Genomic DNA, 17,582 nt, shown 5'->3' with positions numbered 1-17,582 from the left:
CAAAGATAAGCATAGTGGGAGACAGCAAACCAGATCAGGAACCAGAAGGAATGTCAGCCAGGCAAGTCTTTAACAGGAACACAGCAGAGAATCTTCACATATGTTGACCAAGGCGAAGGCATGGGAGAAATGAGCCAGGCAGTTTAAATAGCCAGAAGGGGCTGGCTGACGAGCAGGAAATGATCCCCAGGTGAGGCACAATGAAACGATGAGTGCTGGCAATTAGCGACAACCAAGCACTGAGAAGGGAGGGCTGAGCCCAGCCCTGACTGTAGCCCCTTTCCCAGTGGCGGGATGCTGATTATTTGCAAGAGTTTCCCCTTGATGCTCACCTCTTGATAACTTGTGGTACTCCCTATATGTTCCAGAAGCTAGGACACCCTTGTTATGAGAGATGATATGTCTACCTACTGCTGTTTATTCCTTACACATGTGTTATTGTGCAACTCTCTTTTGGAATTCCTCATTTCTATGCAATTGACTTGAGTTGTTATAGATCTTAGGGGAGTGTTCCCCGATGTAGAGTTGAAGTTCATTTGCCTATGTCTATATACTGCATATGTACTTGCATCTGGTATCTTTCCTTCTGTTTGCAAAAATTTGGGGATATGGCGTCTATCTTCATAGATTACCGAATATTGTTATTGAGACTGAACCGCTTGGCACCCCGATAAGGTGCTTCTTTCCACCAAACAGTGCCTCCTGCCCTCCAAACCGTTACAGCAGACCAAAAGCTAATACCAGCCCTATTGCCCCAATCATTGTACACAGACAAGATGTTGAGGTAAACTGCAGACTGTTTATTGAAAACTCACACAGAATATGTAGTACACCAGATCAGGTGAGCCTGATCACAATATCGTATGCAAAGGAAACTGTATACAAGAATATAATTAACATAACTAAGGAACAGCCAACATAAACTATAAACAGTAAGCTAATTAAAAAACTATCCTTGATTAGTAAGGGGGTGACCAGACAATCCAGCAACAAAAAACATTACACATTATCATAAGTATACACAGACAGACAGAAACAATAGAAGGGGCCCATAGTCAGTAAGCAAGAGGCCGCCCTGCAGTCCCTTCCAAAAGCCCCTGTCTTGGCCTGGGCTGTCACAGTTATTTCAATTAAGTACTAGATTAATACTTTTATTTGACAGCTTCAATAAGACAAATCTCCTCAATGATCTGCTTTACAACTCTGTATGTTTTAAATATGACTTCTGTAATCTCTTTCAGTGAGTTTCTAGAGTAATATTTCAAACTCCTTAAAAAACTTCTGTGTCCACTTTTTCCATTATGCTATCAATACCCTTCACATTGTCAGAAGAACTCAGGGATGCAGTTGAGGCTAAACTGAAAAGATGTTTTACATATGAGAACCATGGATAATGCCAAGAAAACTTCTCACAGCTATCACAACCTTGACAAGGCCACTGTCTGAGCTGGCAATCTTATCTTTACAAGGAACCCATGTTTTTCCAATGGGATAAGGTAGTGTTTAGGCCCAGGACTTTTTTTTTTTTTTAAGGTAGTACTCAGCTTGCATTGTCAGCCCTGTCATATTTGTTTCAACAGGGTAGTGATTGCCATACAATGAAAATATATAAAATAAAATGAAATAAACAAAAAGTACAAAGGAATTACAAAATAAGACAAATAAAAAAAATCTAAATACAAAATACTGTTTAGAAAAATAAAAAAAATGCTATCACAGTTTGCAGAACCTCTGCTTCTCGCTTTTGGCTTGCCTGACCCTGTTTTTTTTAAAAGGGGATTTCCTAAATATAATGGCAACTATGGCAATAGGGTGATACAATATGGTGCTTTGGTGCACACAGCTGCACCACAAAGTATGCAGTGATGTACTGAAGATGTCAAACCTATACCACCTTGTGGAAGAACTGCCAGGGCTGCCAGCCTATGTCCTTAGGTTTTACCCCTGCAGATACAGTTTCTTTGCGCTACCTTGGAGCAAAGTATTTTTGGTTCCCACTTGAATTGTGGCAGTAGATCCCAGAGATTTTCCCCTTGACCCTAACTATGGTTAAAGGCCCCCCTTAAAGTTGTCTCAGATTTTCTCCTCCTCCTCACTGCCAGCATCATCAACCATCGTCATCTCCATTGCCAGCAACCAAACCCTCTTCTTTCTCACTGCCAACAATCCAACAACCCTACTCTTCCTCTTTACTGCCATCACCCCAACCCTGATTCCTGATGCCTCTGCATCAGTACAGTAACACACTTCCTGTCTTAGGGTGGCTACACCCACTCTTCCACCCTATCTATGGATGAGCAATGTAGCCACCCTTGGACAGCAGCATTATCAACCTGTGGAGAGGGTAGTAAAAGATGGATTATTAGATTTTAATGGATTTAGTGACTAACTAAAGTGACTAACAAATCTGGATTGCACTCACTGACACTTTTTCTTGACATTTGGATCTGTTAAAGGAAGTTGACAAGTAATAGATGTAGGGGCAGGATGCTAAAAAAATGCTTAAAAACTAAAACTAAATTAGCCACCACATGTAATGATTAGTAACCTGCAACATATTAAATGTTTATTATTGGTTGTAGGTATGCTTTAAATTTGCAATTTTTTGACTTTATGATGAATTTTACGAACGTCCTGAAACCGAACCTAAATACTATCACTTATCCTTAGTGTGGAGATTCAATTCCTTCTTCTCCAGGTACAAAGAATGCCCTTTTATGTTTTCCAAAAAAACACCGCACCCAGTCCTTCCTTCCTTCCCCCTTCCCTTCTTCTTTACCTCCCTCCCTCTTATCCTCATGTAGAAACATAGAAAAGGACTGCAGAAAAAAAACGAGTAGTCCATTGAGGCTATTTTTTTTTATCGTTAACTTTATTGTCTGACTATAGATCTACGTTTGTCCCAAGCATGTTTGAAGCCATTTACTGTTTACTGTCTCATTACCTCTGCTGGTAGTTTATTCCAAGCCTCAACTACCCTTTCTGTGAAATAATACTTTCTAAGATTAGTTTTGAACTTTCCTCCAGTTAGTTTGAGGCAGTGGCAGCCCGTGCATTAAGGGCGCATGGGCGCCGCCCCCTCTTTCCTGCCAACCCCCTCTAGCACCAATAGATAGATTCATGCATTGCATCTATCTATGGCTGCCGCTGCCACCCCCTATTTAGGTGCTCGGCCCCTTTTTGCAGGGCACCTGAATTACAGCGGCGGGGGGTGGTTTTGAAGCACCTGATTAGAACCATAGGCTCTAATACAGTCAGGTCCATAAATATTGGGACATCGACACAATTATAATGTTTTTGGCTCTATACACCACCACAATGGATTTGAAATGAAATGAACAAGATGTGCTTTAACTGCAGACTTTCAGCTTTAAAGTGGAGTTCCACCCAAAAGTGGAACTTCCACTCATCGGATTCCTCCCCCCCCTCCAGTGTCACAGTTGGCACCTTCCAGGGGGGGGGGGGGGGTGCAGATACCTGTATATTACAGGTATCTGTACCCACTTCCGGCGTAGATAGCCACAGAATCTGTGGTTATTTATGCCACATCCTGTCCCCCCCCCGCTGTCTGCTGGGAAACACACGGGTCCCAGAGACAGCAGGAATCAGCCGTATTGCGCTGCGCGACTCGCGCATGCGCAGTAGGGAACCGGGAAGTGAAGCCGCACGGCTTCACTTCCTGATTCCCTTCCCGAAGATGGAGGCGGCAGCACCCGAGGACCGAGAGACGGTTCGGCCTCGGGTGCCGACATCGCGGGTAAGTGTCCATGTTTTAAAAGTCAGCAGCTGCAGTATTTGTAGCTGCTGACTTTAAAAAAAAAAAACATTTCGGTGGAGCTCCGCTTTAATTTGAGGGTATTTACATCCAAATCAGGTGAACGGTGTAGGAATTACAACAGTTTGTATATGTGCCTCCCACTTTTTAAGGGACCAAAAGTAATGGGACAGATTAACAATCATCCATCAAACTTTCACTTTTTAATACTTGGTTGCAAATCCTTTGCAGTCAATTACAGCCTGAAGTCTGGAACGCATAGACATCACCAGACGCTGGTTTTCATCCCTGGTGATGCTCTCCCAGGCCTCTACTGCAACTGTCTTCAGTTCCTGCTTGTTCTTGGGGCATTTTCCCTTCAGTTTTGTCTTCAACAAGTGAAATGCATGCTCAATCGGATTCAGGTCAGGTGATTGACTTGGCCATTGCATAACATTCCAATTATTTCCATTAAAAAACCCTTTGGTTGCTTTCGCAGTATGCTTCGGGTCATTGTCCATCTGCACTGTTAAGAGCCATCCAATGAGTTCTGAAGCATTTTGCTGAATATGACCAGATAATATTGCCCGAAACACTTCAGAATTCATCCTGCTGCTTTTGTCTGCAGTCACATCATCAATAAACACAAGAGAACCAGTTCCATTGGCAGCCATACATGCCCATGCCATGACACTACCACCACCATGTTTCACTGTTGAGGTAGTATGCTTTGGATCATGAGCAGTTCCTTTCCTTCTCCATACTCTTCTCTTCCCATCACTCTGGTACAAGTTAACCTTGGTCTCATCTGTCCATAGGATGTTGTTCCAGAACTGTGAAGGATTTTTTAGATGTTGTTTGGCAAACTCTAATCTGGCCTTCCTGTTTTTGAGGCTCACCAATGGCTTACATCTTGTGGTCAACCCTCTCTATTCACTCTGGTGAAGTCTTCTCTTGATTGTTGACTTTGACACACAAACACCAACCTCCTGAAGAGTGTTCTTGATCTGGCCAAACTGTTGTGAAGGGTGTTTTCTTCACCAGGGAAAGAATTCTTCGGTCATCCACCACAGTTGTTTTCCGTGGACTTCCGGGTCTTTTGGTGTTGCTGAGCTCACCGGTGCATTCTTTCTTTTTAAGGATGTTCCAAACAGTTGATTTGGCCACACCTAATGTTTTTGCTCTCTCTCTGATGGGTTTGTTTTGTTTTTTCAGTCTAATGATGGCTTGCTTCACTGATAGTGACAGCTCTTTGGATCTCATATTGAGAGTTGAGAGCAACAGATTCCAAATGCAAATAGCACACTTGACATGAACTCTGGACCTTTTATCTGCTCCTTGTAAATGGGATAATGAGGGAATAACACACACCTGGCCATGGAACAGCTGAGCAGCCAATTGTCCCATTACTTTTGGTCCCTTAAAAAGTGGGAGGCCCATATACAAACTGTTGTAATTCCTACACTGTTCACCTGATTTGGATGTAAATACCCTCAAATTAAAGCTGAAAGTCTGCAGTTAAAGCACATCTTGTTTGTTTCATTTCAAATCCATTGTGGTGGTGTATAGAGCCAAAAAGATTAGAATTGTGTTGATGTCCCAATATTTATGGACCTGACAGTAGGTGTCAAAAAAGGTGACCTGCGAGCGCCATGCTGGGCAGTGTTAGAAAAGCGAATGAATATTTTCTTTCCTAACACTAAATTCACCTCTCCGTCAATCAGGTGCTCGGATCTGTTACCCGTCACCTGACTGGCTGAAACGACAGGCGCTGTGATTGAACGCCAGGCGTCCAATCATAGCAGAGGACGGGAAGAGAGGACGGGAGAAGACATTGGGGAGCTGTCCCACCGAGACAGATAAGTGCAGCCGGTGGGTTGGCGGGGGGCACACTGGCAGCATTTGATATGGCACAGGGGCTGTGTTTGATGGGGCACAGTGGCTGCATTTTATGGGGCAGTGGCTGCGATTAATGGCACAGTGGCTGCAATTGATGGTACAGTGAGGCTGCAATTGATTTTTTTTTTTTCAGAATTTTTTCAAAAAGTTTGTTTGCACCCCCCCCAAAAAAATTTGAGCAGCAGCCACAACTGGTTTGAAGGCAAGTCTTGATTTTGCTTTCATATTGAAAAAACTACCCTCCTGAACCTTATTTACCCCTTATATATTTAAAGGTTTCAATCATGTCTCCCCTTTCCTTTCTTTCCTCCAGACTGTACATATTAAGTTCCTGTAGTCGCTCTCGATATGTTTTATCCCCCAGACCTTTCACCATTTTTGTTACTCGTCTCTGGACTCGTTCTATTTTATCAATATCTTTGTGTAAGTGAGGTCTCCAGAACTGGACACAGTATTCTAAATGAGGTCTCACTAAAGATCTACAGAGCAAAAAGTTGCGCTAAATAATAGGAATAGTGAAACAAATTGATATATGCTCCCAATGATAGATGCCAAAAAGATCACACTGAGTACAAATAAAACGTGACCACGTCCGCTAGTGACGAAACGACGTAGGAAGGAGGAGCTACGTTCTGACATCACCGCTGTACGTCCAGTCCCAGAAGCTACGGGCTGTTTGGAAGCCGGCCGGCTCATCATTTTATGCTTATCTTGCCTATTATTATCCATCGATTTGTAAGTGTCCATTTGTCTTTTTATAATCTCAATAAATGTAAAGGATTTACGCTATGCGAGGCTTTTTATTTTTATGGTGAACATACTGTCCACTTCACCAATCCATCCGCTGACCGTTCCTACTGACGCTGAGGAGTCCAGTACATGCCAGTGAGATCCCTGGCTGGGGTTACAGCCACTCACCCAGTGTGGTCCCCTGTAATAAGGGACCACCGATTTCTGGTAAGCGGCAGTCCTTTCTGTGGTGGAGGAAACTTTTCACTTGTCACTTTAGTGTGGAACTTCACGGCACATCACTTTTGGATTATCATCATATTTTTTGGACTCATTTTCATGTTTTATTTTGTCCACTCATCTCTGCAGTATGGATTGATTTTTGTTATATCTATTTTTATCTAGTCAGTGGACAATTCCCAATCACTTTCTCATATTTTATTTTTTTTTTGTTACACACGTACCTACATTCACATGTTTAATGCACTATTTATTTTGTTTATCATGTAGTTGGATGCACTCATATTTTGCACTTTTGCTTTGGGTCTGTTCCGTTTTATTTGTACTCAGTGTGATCTTTTTGGCATCTATCATTGGGAGCATATATGAATTTGTTTCACTATTCCTATTATTTAGCACAACATTTTGCTCTGTATTTCTGTTTAGTGTCGTATAATACTTTTAGTTGCAGCTTGCTGCATTGTACACTCTATAGCGCAGTATCTTTTTTTATATACTCACTAAAGATCTTTATGGAGGAATCAGGACCTCCTTTGTCTTGCTGGTGATACCTCTAGTGATGCATCCTAGAATTCTATTTGCTTTTCCCACTGACTGGACACAGTGGTTGCTCATTTTTCAATCATCTCAAAAAATATCTTTTTCCTCTGTAGTACCGGTTAACACTGTACCCCCAATGTTGTACTTTTCCCTAGGTGCATTATTTTACATTTAGAAACATTGAACTGCTTGACATGTGTAGGACAGATAACCTCCAGCCTTGCCCAAATCTGCTAGACCATACCCTCCAACCACTCAACTATACGATCAAAGACATTACAAAGTTTTGGAGTAAAATGGCCATCGCAGCCTTTTAACAAAATACATAACTTCAAATAAATAACATACTTAACATAACAATCAGCCAAAAATTGCGAAAATAAAGCTTGTTGGTCTTTGAGGGCAACAACACACAACCTGGTCACTGCGACAACCTTTTCTTCAACTTAGGCCTCCAGCCGCAACACACCGGCTCGAAGACAATCCTCATCATCTGCAGTGACCTCCATGTATTTATTCTGAGTTAAACCCCTCGTTAACCGGAATGTACCCAAGAACCCTATACCACCAGTGGGTCCTGACCATTTTATAATCCAGACTTTTCCTCCTCCAAAGACCCACCACTGCCAGGCTGCCATGATAGCCACATTAAAAAAAGCACAAACCATAGGGAGGTTTAAGGGGTAAAGCTTTACCCTTGTGTGCCCCTCCACACCCTTAATGCCCTCTGGATTCCCTCTTGCAAACCCAAGGACAACAGATCAATGCCTACAGCATTGAGGTGCACCCCGTCACTCCGAAGATACCTCCAGGTATCCACTTCCAGCTCCCTATGCCATACAGCCAAACCCCCATTGCGAGACACAAATCTACCCCCCTCTTTATTTACTTTTACTCAGGCCTTGTTAAACTTTTTAACCAACCAAGCCAAATGCCAAGACGTCCTGCCCACCATATCGGACCACACTATCAGCATCTCAGGGAATGCTGTGCGTAGACGCAGGAAGTCAAATTTCACATCACGTATAAGCTCACGCATGGACCTGGCCCCCAGATCATTGCCACCCACATGCAGCACCAAAATGTCAGGGGATCTATCAAGACGAGAGACCTGGCACCACCCTGCTCCACAGCATATCCGGCACCCCGATACACCGAACCTGAGCCTCCTGTCTGGGGATGCCCAGGTGCCTACCATTAGGCCAGACATCTGCTCATCTGCTCATCTGGCCCCACAAAACACGTAGGAATGACCCAGAATCCACACTAGGCCAACCTCTCCATCTGAAAAAGAGGAAACAAACAAAACACGTAACAGCATAATCCCCCCATTACCCATACACACAGGCGAACATAGACCCCTGAGTGGCCCTAATCCAGCAACAAACAAGGGCGAACGTAGAGCTTAAACCTGTCAAAATCCCACCAACCAATGCGCTTGACACCTCGTCATCCAAACCCGCCCGAGCAGCCTCTGTGACCGCCCCGATGTGAAAGGAGTGGGAGGCATAGCTCTGAGGGTCATACCCCACGGCCATTAGACACTTCCTGAATACTGCAATGTACTGAAAATGAGACAAAGCAGAACCATCCGAATGTACCCCCCAAAGCCGGACATACTGAAAGGGAGGACTCCACCTCCCACACTGGACAAATGACTGAATCTAGAATGTGAAACACAACAATTAGCATGCCTTTCCCACTCTGGTCGGTTTTGGACCACCGTACCCATAAGCTAACCAAATCCCGTGAACAAGCAGGCTGCTTAGCAGGGCTAACCAACTCACTCACCCACAACGCCCCAAAGAAGGCAAGTGCAAATGCTGCCAGAAATAAGGAACATTCATAATCAGAACTACACAGAGAACTTAAGTGAATAAAAAGTTCACGCAACATGGAAAAGGAAACCCGGCAACGACCCGTCCCTGCGCCTATGGACTCTCCTGTACCCCTTGACCGCCTGCTTAATCCAAAATTGCTTTGTGTAGTCCCTGAAACCTTGTAGTTTAAAAAAGAAGGCCAACACCGCCAACTTCCGATCAAGAGCGGATGCGGAGAACCAACGCTCTAGGCTCAGCGTAAGGAAAAGACTGCATGTTCAACCTCCCGGCCCTCTGGGTCAATTCCCAGCCTGTGTAACAATGCTAACCATTCCCACAATACCTCACTGAGCGTTGAATCCACCTTGCTGCGACTCCAAAGCAATGCTCCACGGCCAGTCGGGACAGGGAACCCCACGTTACTCTGCTTCCGGTGCCAATTCTCGGAACCTGCCCCACTGAATTTGAGACAAAGCATCAACCAAACCAAATTTATGTACAGCATAAATTAAAGCATTCAATTGCAAACAGAGCAGAACCAGATGACGGAGCAACCGAACCACCGGCTGCAAAGTGGCTGAGATATGGTTAATCACCTGGACAACACCAAGGTTATCACAGTTGAAGCACACCTTCAGATTGCAGAAGGAGTCACCCCAAAGTTCCATCCTCCACACGATCGTGAAAAGCTCAAGGAGTACCAGGTTCTTCAAGAACCCAGCCTCCCTCCATTCCAGGGGCTAGAGCGCAGCACTACATTTACTGTGAAAGAAAGCCCCATAACCCGCTGCGTCCGTAAAACACTCCAAATCGTAGTTGCTTATGGGCCCAGACATCCATAAAGCACTCCTATTGAACGATTCAAGGAAGCCATGCCACACCAGCAAGTCCTCCCTGTGTTCCCTGGTCAAACGCACAAAATGAGTGGACGCTTTAACCCCGGCCATAGATGCTGACAGCTGGCGGCAAAAAACCCTGCCCATAGGCATGATGCAGCAAGCAAAATTTACCCAACAGCGACTGCAACTGGAGTAGATGAATTTAGTGCTTGCCAATGGTCCCGCAAACTTCAGACTCAAGGGCTTACTAGCTTATCCGCAGGCAAATGACATTCCATAATCTGCAAATCCACAACAATGCCCAGAAAAGTAATGGATGACGTGGGGCCCTCCATTTTCTTAGCAGCCAACCGGACCCCAAAACGATCAGCTATATATTGCAATGTTCCCAACTGAATGGAGCAAATGTTGGAAGCTGTTGGACCCTACACACAAGAAGTCATCCAAATAATGAATGACGGAGTTGAGCCTGGAGACATCCTGCACCACCCATTCCAGAAAAGAGCTGAAGGTTTCAAACAAGGCACAGGAGATCGAGCAGCCCATAGGCAGGCAACGATCAACATAGTACGCCCCATTCCAAGCACAGCCAAGCAATTGAAGGCTCTCTGAGTGGACTGGCAGCAGACAGAAAGCAAATTTAATATCTGCTTTTGCCAAGATACCGCCGCATCAAAAGAGGTGTAGGTCACAGCACGCACCTCAGGTGTGATCACATCATTGATTGAACCCCCTTTTGGAAAGGAAAGGTGGTGAATCAACTGAAACTTGTGTGGCTCCTTCTTGGCAACTACTCCCAGAGGATAGACCACCAAGTCCTGCAGCGGAACCGTAGCAAAAGGGCCACCCATATGGCCCAATGCAACCTCCTTCTGCAGTTTTTTCAGTGACCACTACAGGCTGTAGCACTGGCGTCCTCCCTCTTATCCGCAGACTCTCCGGCACGACAGTTACCTCTTTTGAAGCACCTTGACAGTGGATGGGATCCCCCGCAGCCGGAACATTCATGCTTGAAACGACAGGCTGAACCGAACTTACAGACCTCCTCATTGTATTGCCAGCAGAAGCCCCATCGTTTATCGGTCGGTTGTCCTGAGGCAGAGGTACCTCCGACCCCCCCTGAATAACTGGTTGGGAGCCCGTGCTGACGTCATAAGTTTTATCCACAAACTGATGTCCTTATGGTCCCAGTACAGCGACTATCTGATGGCCATCCGTTGTCGAAATTGCTCATCGTAGCATAGCCAAGCTATGCCGCCATAATGCCCTGTACACACGGTCGGATTTTCCGATGGAAAAAGTGCGATCGGATTGTGTTGTCGGAAATTCCAATCGTTTGTGGGCTCCATCGGACTTTTTCCGTCGCAATTTCCGACACACAAAGTTTGAGAGCAGGCTATAAAATTTTCTGACAACTAAATCCGATTGGTTAAATTCCGATCGTGTGTACACAAATCTGACGCATAAAGTGTCACGCATGCTCAGAATAAATTAAGAGACGAAAACTATTGGCTACTGCCCCGTTTATAGTCCCGACGTATGTGTTTTATGTCACTGCATTCAGAACGATCGGATTTTCCGACATCCTTGTGCAACCGTGTGTATGCAAGACAAGTTTGAGCCAACATCCGTTGGAAAAAATCCATGGATTTTGTTGTCGGAATGTCCGATCAATGTCCGATCGTGTGTACAGGGCATAAGTCCTGTGGGTCTTGCTGATGGCCTCTAGGTAGACAAACAGCACGGAACAATGGTCCGGAGTCTTCTCTCTGACGACACTCACCAGAATTGCAAAAGCCTGCAACCAGTTGGAAAAAGTATACAGTGTTTTTCTTCATCCTCCTTCTTGCTCTCCTCCGGCTTCAATCTATCCAGCTTTAATTTTTTTCAGTGGCAGTAACGTGAAAGTCTCCACATACTCACCCTTCCAAATTTTTTCTTTAACCTCCAGTTTGAGATGGGCGCCCAAAAGGACCCTCAAAACAAACGTAGACCTCGCACTTTGCAGAGTCAGCCAAACGAATGAAATCCACCTTTTTGTCTCCCTTCTTCGACTGTTTGTCCGATGCTGAAGCACTAGCCAGGGTCACAGATCCAGGAACCCCCCTAAAGCTTCCCCTGCAGCCGATGCCGCTGGCAACCCACCTGAACCACCCTTAACGACAACGGGCAAAGGGAAGTCCGCTGTACCCACCTCTCCCCCCGACTGCGACGCCCACGATGTCACCAGGGATGCTCTGCTTCCATCAGCTGGCTCAAACCGTTGGACCAAGTCCCGTAAACCAGGCAACAGGTCCTTAAGGACCACCCTGACCCCCTGGTATCGGAAAAAGCACCTTCTGACCGCCTAGCAGGTGTTCCATTGCCACCCACAACTGCCAACCTACCCGTCAAAGGGGCCTCCCTCCAACTACCCTGACCCAGAAAAATCCCGCAATGCAGAATGAACACATAAAACAGAAACACACTCACCAGGCTGCCCAGAACTGGGCCCAACAGCCACAGTGTCTGAAACCTTCCGACCTGGACAGTTCCCCCTCCAACCTGGTGTCGCTCACAGCTGGTCGCACAATCACCGATTGCACCCCAGGGCCTCCTGACCTTGTTGCCAAGGGTCTGTGTTGCTGGTTCCGCCTGCTTCTCCCGACTGGAACACCAGACCTGCCCACCGACCTCCTGGGTGCACACCTGGCATGCCTCCGGGCACGGGGATCCGCTGCACGACCTCCACCGCCGATTCTCTCAGCTCCAGCACTCCCCTGACTCCGCCCCTTAGACACATCGCTAGACTGCTGACCACCTCAGAAACCTGGCCAGCATCCGCACCTGCTGCTCTACCAAGCTGAGCTGCCTGCCTGCCCTGTACTTCAGCAGAAGCATTGTCTGAGTGATCCAGACACCAGCACTGTGCAGGAGGGGAGGAGACATTTGCGGCTCTCGTCTTCCCTCCCACTGAGCTCTGCCCGCGGCAAGGATTCCTCCCATACTCTCCCCCTGCCAAAGCCATAGCACGCTGGGCTGAGGGGGCTGGAGGGTCCCTGTCGGGTCTCCGAGATTGACGCTTAGCTCCGGGGGGGTCCGGACTGAAGCGCTCCGGAGGCCGCAACCTCCAAGCACATGGGAGCCCCTGCCCCCTCGCAACCACTGAAGTGTCCTGCTCCCCCACTAAGGTAGCCACCTGAGCTTGCAGCCAGTCTGTGCCCAGCCTGCATCTGGGATATTATATGCTCCAAGTCTGCCATGAGAAATAGAGGGGAAACATGGATCAGGACAGGTCCCAAGCTTCTTCTCCTTCCAGCTCCCAACTGGCCCCCTCATCGATCACCCCTCCCCCTAAACTTCCCAGGACCCCTCCCAGCCCCAAACACAACCCCCTGCCCTAAAGAGCCCTAACACTTTGCCTTGTTTAACTGTCCTACTGTCCACCCTGTCATGCTGTCCCCCTGCTCATTTTTCTTCTTTTCTTTTGCTCTGGGACTCCCTGTCTCCACTGCTTTGACCAATCTTCCAGCAATGCCAAATCACATTCCATGTTACAGACACCTCCAGGGATAGCAACCCCATTACACACCTTTGTGTCATCAGCATCAGCATACATTACCCAACAAACCTTTAGTTATATCACTCACATATAGGTTAAAGCGGACCTTCAGTAATTTTTTCATCTTTCCATCTATTAAATCTTCTGCCCTTGTTGTTTTAACTTTGGATAATAAAACATTTTTTTTCTGCCAGTAAATACCTTATACAGCTCACTTCCTGTTTCTTGCCTGTTAAAAAGCCTAGGCTTATGATCTCACGCTCCCTCTCGTGAGAGTTTGCCAGGAAGGGAGGGGGTATGAGTCATTAGAGGGCCAATGAAAGCTGCGGAGCTTGAGGTGTGCCTCTGTGTAAATCCAGGAAGTGAACAGGCAGTAGCTTCAGCTGCCCACAGTTAAAATGGCTGCAGCCAGACTTAGTGGAGGGATATTTCTGCAGCATATTTGGCAAGTACAGAATCACAGTATCTATAAAATAATATGCAAAGTGGTTGGAGGGAAACTTCAGAATGGCAAAGATGTTTTTATTACAAATTATCTGAGCAGACTGCAGTTCCTCTTTAAATAGAACAGGACCCAGTACAGAGCCTTGTGGTACACCACTAGTGACTGCTCTCACTAGGATCTGAGTGAACCCCATTTATAACCACACTCTGGTCTCTATCCTTTAGCCAACCGCATATTCACTAAACCAACCAAGGGTTAAGTCCTAGCTTGTACAACTTTTGTATTAGATCATTATGTGGAACTGTATCAAATGCTTTGCTGAAATCAAGATATGCTATGTCCACACCACCTACTTGGTCCAAAACATTTGTGATATAGTCAAAAAATTCAATCAGATAGGTCTGACATGATCTGCCCTCAGTAAAGCCATCCTGCTTTGGGTCCAGCAAGTAAGTGATCAATGATCCTTCTTTTCAGGAGTAATTCCATTAACTTGAGTCATGTGCAACAAGTGGTTACTACGGGTTGCTAATTTATAAAATCACACAATACTTATACCATCCTTTATATCTCTTCTCTCTCTTATCAGTTTCACTGCACTCCTTAAAAAAGAGAATTTTTCTGTGCCATATTCAGACCATCAGCATGGGTTTGAGAATGTTTTTAAACACTGTGGAGTTGATTTACTAAACTCAAATAGACTGTGCAGTTGCACTCTGCAAGTGCAGTTGCTCCAGAGCTCAGTAAATGAGGTAAAGCTTCACTTTGCAAAGAATACCTAATCACATGCAAGGAAAAAAAAACAAAACAAAACCAGCATTTTTGCTTGCACATGATTGGATGATGAAAGTCGCAGATGTTTCTGTTCATTTACTAAGTCTCTGGAGCAACTGCTCTTGTAGAGAGCAACTGCACAGTCTATTTCCCTTTAGTAAATCAACCCCTTATTGTTTTGTCATGCTTTATATGGCTATATAGACAACACTCAGCAATGCAGAAAAGATGTAATCATGTACAGTAAAACCTCGGATTGCGAGTAACGCGGTTTACGAGCGTTAAGCAATACAAACTGTTTTTTTTTTAAATCAGGACTCGGTTTGTGAGCGTTGTCTCGCAAGACGAGCAGGATTCAAGCCTCTGGGGTGTGCAGTACCACATTTGGCCAGAGGTGCAGGGGCACCGGTGATGCTCAGAGACACTCGGTACTACTGTATTACATTCATTTTTTAAGGGAAAAGTATAGAGGGGAGTGCATCATTTTAAACATAGCCTCAAGTAGCGAAGAATTTACCTCCGGGTGGGCAAAAGCATTTTTTGCCCCTTGATTAAAATGCAAGTAAGAATCATTTTAGAGCATCGCAGATGTAGTAGAAATTTGGCAATCTATTTTAGGATTAGAAGTTCAGCCATGCATTTGCTGCCAGTGAGATGAAATACTCTAAAGCAGTTATTGAAAATCACTCACTGGAACATGAGCAGACAGCGAAATACTCTGATTTCTAAAGCCTACCCTCAAGGAACATGCTAATTAGTGGAAACTAATTCAACATTTCAATGTATTCTTTGTTAAGTAGTGAGCGGAACAATCACATTACATGTCTTATGCCTTGTGCAGAAGCATACTTTGTTATATTTGATGACCCCTGCAGATGAATTCACAACATGCTGTATGTCTCATTAAAAAACCCAAGCAGTGATCTCCTGGCTCATTGTATTTTGTTGAATCCGCAGTCTATGACGCATGAGGATTAGACATACCTGCAAACAGGACAACAGGTGCAGCAAAGTTTCCTGTGTCTGCAACGTTATGCCTCATTTTATGCTAATCATTGCTTAGAGGGAAGCAGAGGAAATAAAAAATTATGTTTTATAAGTAGAAGAGTAATTAATTATAGAGGGATTCCAGCCACAATAAAAACTTGCCAGTAAACTCACATAATATCAGGTTGTACAATTGTGTTGTAATGACACAATCAATGAACATTGCAAGATACTTCAGGGCAGCTGAGAGTCCTCCAATCAAACAAAAGTGTACGAGTGAGCATTCTGAGATGAATCAACGTGAATTGTGTGTAATGGCTACTGTGTTGTGCGAAATCTAAAGAAGCAGAGCATTGGGGTTGATTTACTAAAGGCAAATTGACTGTGCAGTTTGCAGTTGCTCCAGAGCTTAGTAAATGAGCATAAACTCTGCTGACTTCCATCATCCAATCATGTGCAAGCAAAAAAGCATTTCTTTTTCCTGGGATGTGATTGGGTATTCTTTGCAAAGTGAAGCAATTGCACTTGTAGGGTGCAACTGCACTTTGCAAAGTGCTTAGTCTATTTGGTTTTAGTAAATCAACTCCATTGTCTGAGGTGCATTTTTTTTGCACTACTCAAAATCATGATAGAACCTTATTTTAATTCCAAGCAACACATGTTCATGTAACCAGCTTTTCATTTGATGGACAGTTGGCAATGTATGCATTGGAGTTGATTTACTAAAGAGAAAAAGAGTTGCCCTCTTCAAGAGCAGTTGCTCCAGAGCTTGGTAAATGAGCAGAAGCTCTGCTGACTTCTATCATCCAATCATGTGCAAGCAAAAATGCAGTTTTTTTAATTCTCCTTGCACGGGATTGGGTACTCTTTGCAAAGTAAAGCCTTACCTCATTTACTAAGCTCTGGAGCAATTGCACTTGCACAGGGCAACTGCACTCTGAAAAGTGCACAGTTTTTTGCCTTTAGTAAATCAACCCCTTTGGGTTTCTAGAAGGGGAAAGTAGAGTAATCTGGTGCTAGATTGGTATTTGGTATATTTGGTGTATTTTATCGCAGCAGCGGCATGAAAGGAATACAACTGGCTTCAGGCAAAAAGTGTAAGACCTTTATTGGTGGTGTGCAGATGCCACCCAGTGGTTCCAGCAGGTGTATGTTCTTTTTGTTTTTGTTTTTTTGGGCGGGGGGGGGGGGGGGGGGGGGTATGGACACAGGGAAGGAGGTATAGCATCCAGTGGTAAAGGCCTCAAGGTTAGCATCCAGTAATGAATAGCTATCAGCTTTAACTGGGAAATGTAAGAATAAAGGGGAAGCCACTTTAGAGTGTACAGTGTATATGTAAAACAATGCACCTTGTGAATAAAGGGAGTGCAAATCCCTTCCCTGCATTCCCTCCAATTGTTTAATCAACTTGGTACACTCAGCCTGCCCACACACGGCTCAAATCTCAGACGGTTCCTGCTGAAGCAGTCAAGATTCAAACCATTTATGGCTGGCCTTAGTCCGTGTGTGGGCAGGCTGAGTGTACTAAGTTGATCGGTCGATTCACATACAATTATCGCAAGTGGCTGCTATTGCCGCTAGCAATAATCACTGTGGAGCAGACAATTGCTCAGCAGGAGGGATTCCTCTGTCAGCATTGTGCTGATGGGAGAATAGTGTGAATTTCTTTTCTGCAACCCTTGGCTGCAGGAAAGACATTTTCACCACCTATGGCCTGTCTAAGCAAGCTTTGACTTTTCCAAATTCAAACCTTGTACTTCCTGCAGTGGTAGATAATGGTAGTGGGGAACTCTTTGTGGAGCTTGATATCAGATAAACCTATGTAGCACCCTCTAGTGTGCTAGAAGTGTAAAGGGTTTTTTTTTTTTTTGTAGGTACATTTCCAGGCTTGGCTGGCAGCCAAACCTGTGTGTGTTTTTCTTCTGGGTCAGGGTTTGAGTGACTCAGGGAGAGCTGGGTGACTCACAGGCAGCATCACTGAGACCTCCCACTTCTTTCCAGAACATGCTAGAAT

This window comes from Aquarana catesbeiana, linkage group LG11 (assembly GCF_042186555.1).
Source record: "Aquarana catesbeiana isolate 2022-GZ linkage group LG11, ASM4218655v1, whole genome shotgun sequence".
Taxonomy (NCBI): domain Eukaryota; kingdom Metazoa; phylum Chordata; class Amphibia; order Anura; family Ranidae; genus Aquarana; species Aquarana catesbeiana.
The sequence above is the reverse complement of the archived record's forward strand: the minus strand, read 5'-3'. Positions refer to the sequence as shown.